The sequence below is a fragment of the Geospiza fortis genome, unplaced genomic scaffold (genome assembly GCF_000277835.1).
Source record: "Geospiza fortis unplaced genomic scaffold, GeoFor_1.0 scaffold112, whole genome shotgun sequence".
Classification (NCBI taxonomy): Eukaryota; Metazoa; Chordata; class Aves; order Passeriformes; family Thraupidae; genus Geospiza; species Geospiza fortis.
The window spans coordinates 26,182,789-26,188,822 of NW_005054298.1; the positions used below are offsets into that span (position 1 = coordinate 26,182,789).

The window sequence follows — 6,034 nt, forward strand, 5'->3', positions numbered from 1 at the left end:
GAATAGCAAAAGACATGCTGAAATTCAAACAAGGGATTAAATCCAGCTCTTACAGGGTTTAACAACAGGAAAATATTAAAAGGCTGGTCTTGAATAACAATATCCTTAAGACTAATATTAAAGTGCTTTCTTGAACAGGGGTCATGAGGAACCGTGACCCTGATGATTGGGCAGGTGGAATGGGGAGTTAGAATAAAAACAGCTGTAAATTATTATTAACATCAGTAGCTGCAGGAGTCCATTTGTGTGTTTTGGTTCATTTTGTTCCATATTTATGTGTCTTGTGATCAGCAAGAGGAGATGGGTTCATGCAAATGAGTGGTTTGACTCAGAAGGGTTTCAATCCTGCCTGCTAAGAGAAGTTACACCACACTGCACCCAACAGCTTACAAAGGAATAGAAAGAATAAATGTCAGCGAGTTATAAAAATTGGTACTGAAGAAATATATGCTAAGTACACATCCACCACTGTTACACAGGCACAGGTGCTGGGAAATCTTGACATTCAAGCATATAATGCAAGGAAATGATGAAATAAAACACATACACCTAATTTCTTTTGCTCTGTAAACAGTCTTCCTTACCTGCCCAGTCTACATGAAAAATTAACACATACATACAAAAACCCCCAAAACCCCAAATTCTTTGTATTACCACAATACATATCTCTGTTTGCTCCAAAGGACACATGCTAACACAGCCATACCATTTCCACTGGCCTTCACAACATGATTCACTGTGAACTATGATTGATGTTCCTGCACTGGATGCTTATTATATTGCAGTCAGAAAGCATTCACAATCAGATGAGCTAGATCACTCTGGCCATTGCTTTCCTTACACTAAAGCCCTTTACATTCTTCTGGCATCAAAAAGGAAAACCATTAAAGCAACTATAAATCTAATTGGTCCCTATTTCACTGCTTTTATTAATATGCAAACATCCATTTTCACACTGTCACAGACACAAAGCTGGACTGAGACACAACCCTCCACTGAGTCCCTAGGCTCTTTTAAAAGAGAAAGCAAAACAACTTCATAAGGAGAAAGGCCATAGCTAAATGTAATTATTAGCATTTTACTTTGGGTCCCAGGAAAACAATGCAAAAAAGCTGATTGGTTGACTGAACTGAGAAGTTAGTACCAGATCCCATGGAATAAGATGGTAAATGGATTTCTCCTGCAAGGCAGTTCCCAGGAACACCCAGCCATGGTGCCATCCTGCATCACATGCAGGGACTCCCAAGGCTGCCCAAGAGCTGCCCTGGTCACCCACTCCCATAGCACGGGTTAGCCAGCCTTGCTTGGTGCATCCCAAAAGCTCTGGCAGCTCCAGCAAACAACATTCAGAGGAGGAGAAGGTGGCAGCAGCCTAATGCCACCTGTTAGACCTCAGTGCTGCAAGGACTGTAGCTGGTATGGAGGAGGCAGCAACCATCTGCCACTGCCACAAGTGAGCGTGCAGAGCATCACCAGCTCGGAACAGACAAACAGCAGGGAAAGAACAGACATCTCCTGATGAAACAGAGGCTTAATTGTTGATGGGCCTGATTAATCCTAAGGTTACTTAACACTCTCTACCTTGTGCAAATTAAGTGTTGTCTTTCACCAGCTGAATTTCAAATCAGACAGATCTGCAATTTACAAGAAGGACATTAGAGGGGGAAAAAGCCCAGCTCTTCTTCCTTGCCTTCATGTGTCAGAAAAACATGATAACCCTCTCTTTGATCTATTCTTGTAGATATATAATACTAAGGACTCTTCAAAACAAAAGCCTTTTAAATCAGGTTCTAAGTAATACTCTTTTCTCCATGTCTCAGTTACTATGCCTATAAAATTAAAGATATGCCCTCAATTTGTAGGCACAAGTAATTACTGCCTGAGCAACACTAAGCTATTATACTAATGAGAACCAAGGGACAGCTCATGAGTTAGTTAATAATCCTATCCTGAAAGCATCACTTCAACAGCACACAGGAAATACAGCCTGGGGTATACACACAACAATGACAAAAACATGCAAGAGATGATCATTAGGTAAAGAGCCACTCCTGTATGCTGGTTAAACAGGAGTCTCAGCGAAAACATTCTGTGTGTAACCATAGAGGAGAGCATTAAAACATACACATGTGGTAAGCCATGGCATGACCACCCAGGCAATCATCTGCCACATCATCTCCCTTCCAAGAGCTGACTTCACCACCACACTGATGATCTTTCAATGTAGGAAAAGCTGTTTGTTTATGAGAGATAAAGGAAAGCACATCCCTGCTCAATTATTAAGGTGAGTTTTAAAGGAAAACACCACACATGGCAAAATGTCCCATGTCCAAGCCCTCACGAGGCTGAGAACTGCTTTCCTGAGGAAACAGGAGCTACAACCCAGCTGGCTCCAAATACTGAGCAGCCCAGGAGGACCCCAGAGGCCAAGGAGTGGGTGTGTTCACAGGCTGGATGAAGGAGCAGCACTTCTTCCCTGGCCCTCACAAAGCAAATAAAAATTACACGGAAAGAGTGAGGGGAGGAATATCCAGCATGTTCTTCCAAAACAAGTGGGAGAGGAGCCAGAGAGAGTGCACTGTGTGGAGAGCTGGAAAAAAAGATGCCAAACAGCCCTAGCACAAGCTTCCAGTACTGCAAGACAGCAGTACCAGCACAGCTTTGGTTAAAAAGCAAAGTGCCTCAGTACTATTTGGTCTGATGTCAGGGCACAGAATCAGACCTCCAGACCACTACAAGAACAATGGAATATAATCAAAAACCAAACCTGTTCTGCAAGATTTAACAGCACACAATGCAGAACAGAACAATTTTTCAGTGGATTAAACCTCATCTCTACAGAGGGGTCAAACTAAAATTAGAAAATAAATTAAATTAATCTGAGCATCTAGCAATTCTGACAAGGCAAAAGTAAGCCTTAAGCATCAATATTAACTTACTTTAGGCTTTCCCTAAATACTGCTGCTTTTAATTCCTCTTTTTTAATGCTTTGGTTATTTTAAATACATATAAAGTCAGAGAAAAGAATCCAGGTTTATCTGTTTCTTTCCTGAGAATTAAAATTGTTTAATTATACATTTCCATATTAATTAATAGCTAAGATATTTATCTGGTTCACCTCAGTCATATAAAACCACAATATAATCATGTTCATGAAACATCCAAAGAAAATAGATCTACACCTTATAATACAAATTTAAGGTGAAGTATCTTAGAAGAAGGAATTAATCAAAAATCCGGCCCAAATTAATTCCAGTAAGATTTTGCTGATTGACTTAAATGGACTTTGGATTGCATGTTTACTAGCTGTGCTCTCAGAAAGCAGCAATGAACATTAATTAACAAACGTGTTTTGATTTAGAGTACTCTCATTTTCAATGTACTGTTCAGCTCCATTGCACTGTTCCCCCACGAGTACTTACAACCAATTTTACACTTGAACTTGCCAACAATCAGTGCTTTCCCACTTAAGGGATTTCAAACCAAAGTCTTTTAGCAAGTTAAATATTTTAAATCCTGGGGGAAGGGGAGGGAGGGTAGAAATCAGGAAGCATGCAGTATTCAAACAGTCCCTCCAATTTCAAGAAGCAAACAACACAACCACAAAAGGATCCTCAGTTTTCCATTCATCTCCCTCACCACCAGGAACCGTCTGGGTCAGTGCCTGCTGACTGCCTCCGCAGCAATTTACAGCACACTACAGGTTTGAATATTGTCCTTTGTATGCACAGGATGGAGGACTGCAGGGATTGCAGAGGGGACAGTACCACGTGATTTGTTTCATTAAAAGCCACAGACAAGAAAGAAAACGTGTTGACAAATGCTGCTTTCTTTACTCAAGATAAAAAGAAAAAAATACAAAACAAAACCCAAAACAGCATTTTTTGTCCATCATGATTAAAATTAAATTGGAGAAACAAACAGCTTATAAGGTATCCAGTGATTGCTTTTTTCCTTAGGAATATCAATATATGATAGCCACACACGATGCTTCTTTAGATAAGACTTGATCTCAAGGGTTACCTTAGGAGATATTTTAGTAATCAAGTTGACTAGGACCATACAGGTTCACACAGTGGGCACCCTAGAGGTATGTTCTGGGTCTTCATCTGGCACCTGCAAATGCTGTGGTGCTTCCACCAACAGCCCACACAAACAATATCCACTCCAAGGTGATTCTTTGTGCTGCCTAAGCTTCCCAAGTCTAGGTGGCTCCAAGGTACATCCACAAATATCAGTCATTTGTTCAATGACTGCCGTATTTGCTGCCCCCAAGGAAGGGGAAAAAACACTAGAATTGTAAAGGAACAGAACTGATTTAACAAACATGAAGCTGGAAATGCTTTCTATGATCTTCAACTGGGTTTAAATGTGGTCTTACCTCAGATTATCCTGAGCAGAGCCACAATAAATACTTAGCATAGTTACTGCATTTGGTTTTGGAGGCAGTCCTAAGCCACTATACTTTGATATACAAACTCTCTCTGCCAGACTACAAACAAATTCTAGTACTACAGTCTCCACAGCCAAGAAAGGTCCAAAAACCAAAACACAGCACGTGTGCTGCTCTGACAGGAGGGTCTCACCAGGTCCCAAAACTGGCAGAGCCAGCATGGAGGGCAGAGGAATTCATTTGCACATGCTTGTGGTGGCCACAATTCCCCATGGCTGTAAGGAACAAAGATCTCTGCCTCTCTTCAGCATAATTGTCTCCTCCTACCTTGAAAAAGGAAAGAGGCTGTTGTTTCACAAAAGTGCAACAAACTAAGTACATCTATGTAAAGAAATATTGACCAGTTGTCAGGGAGGTTTAACTAAACCATTAGGGCTTTGGGAAGAAGTAAGTGCATTCTCCCTTATTTCTTAATCCAACTGCCTGTATTTGTAACAAGGCATTAGCACTAAGAAGATGCATTACCTCTGTGTTAATTATCTTTGCTACAGACTATGAAAAATTCTGTAGAGAATGAACAATACCTCTATTTCACCTAAACAATACATGAAAACACACTACCCCTGGGGTGTGCTGAGTGGGTAATGACAAAGTACTGCATGTGCCAATTTTTTTTTTCTCACAACTAAAAAGAAACAGTTCTAATGTTTCCCCTTAAGGAAACATTAGAGGTTTCCCCTTAAGGAAACATTACAGGTACTTACAGCATGACATTCTCTGCTGTGGGCAAAGAACTGAGCTGTGCCTTACACATCATCTAATTCCCAATACCCTGGCACCAGAGCTGCCCAGTCCAGCCCAGCGATGTTACCTTTGAGGGACTGCATGCCTTTGATCCAGTAAACCACAGTCCGTTCATGACAGAGCCATGGTTCCCAAATAAGGGCTGGAAGACCAAAATGACTACCAGCTGAGCAGAATGCTTTCTTTGAATTTTTCACAGTTGAGATTTGTCTGCAGTTTGCTGCCTAGAGAACAGGAACCAAATAGCAAAGCTTTGTGTGCATGTAAGCAAAATTACAGCCCTGCTCACCCAAAAACTTCAGTAGAAAACAGAATTTTTCAGAGACAATAAGATCAAATGGAGCCACAAATGCTCTCCTAATGCAGAGAAGATGGAAGTGGCTTTTTGCATTTGAGGGTACACAGTTTTTATTTTACTTTTATACCCCATAAAAGCTTTATAATGTTAACGCAAACCCATTACTCATGAAAGTGAGAATACAAGGATATGAGTGTGACCTACACAAGATGTGAGCAAATTGAAAAAGCAAAATTGATGCTGAGTTCCTTGTGATTGTCTTCAAGATTTTTTCAGCAGATTAGACTGCTGTTAGGTAAACTCTGACTAAATAGTGTTGACAAAATATTTTTAGCTCCCTTTGAACCGTATGTTCAGAAGTCATTCACAGTGAAGGCCAAGCCAATGAAACCATCTACTGATATTTTTGCTCACTCGCAAAAGCTTGTCTTTTTCAGTTTCTTTTACATTTGCCAGGTTTCAATTCTGAGCTGAAATTTTCCCTATCAGCTACCTGCCTTTAAAGAATAACAAAAAAAAAAAAAGAAAATACCAAAATA

At 40.4% G+C, this 6,034-nt stretch overlaps 1 protein-coding gene across 2 annotated transcripts in view; it reads right to left on the reverse strand.

The window, feature by feature from the left end:
- PLCL1 (phospholipase C like 1 (inactive)) overlaps positions 1-6,034 on the reverse strand; it is a 178,507-nt gene that overhangs the window by 146,104 nt on the left and 26,369 nt on the right. The window contains exon 1 of one of the 2 annotated variants that reach the window (XM_031056069.1): positions 1,145-1,253. The exons of the other annotated variant lie outside the window; for it this stretch is intronic. The gene's annotated coding sequence lies outside the window, so the exon portion shown is untranslated. Of the gene's footprint in view, positions 1-1,144; positions 1,254-6,034 lie in introns of those variants that run through there. 2 annotated transcript variants of the gene reach the window in all.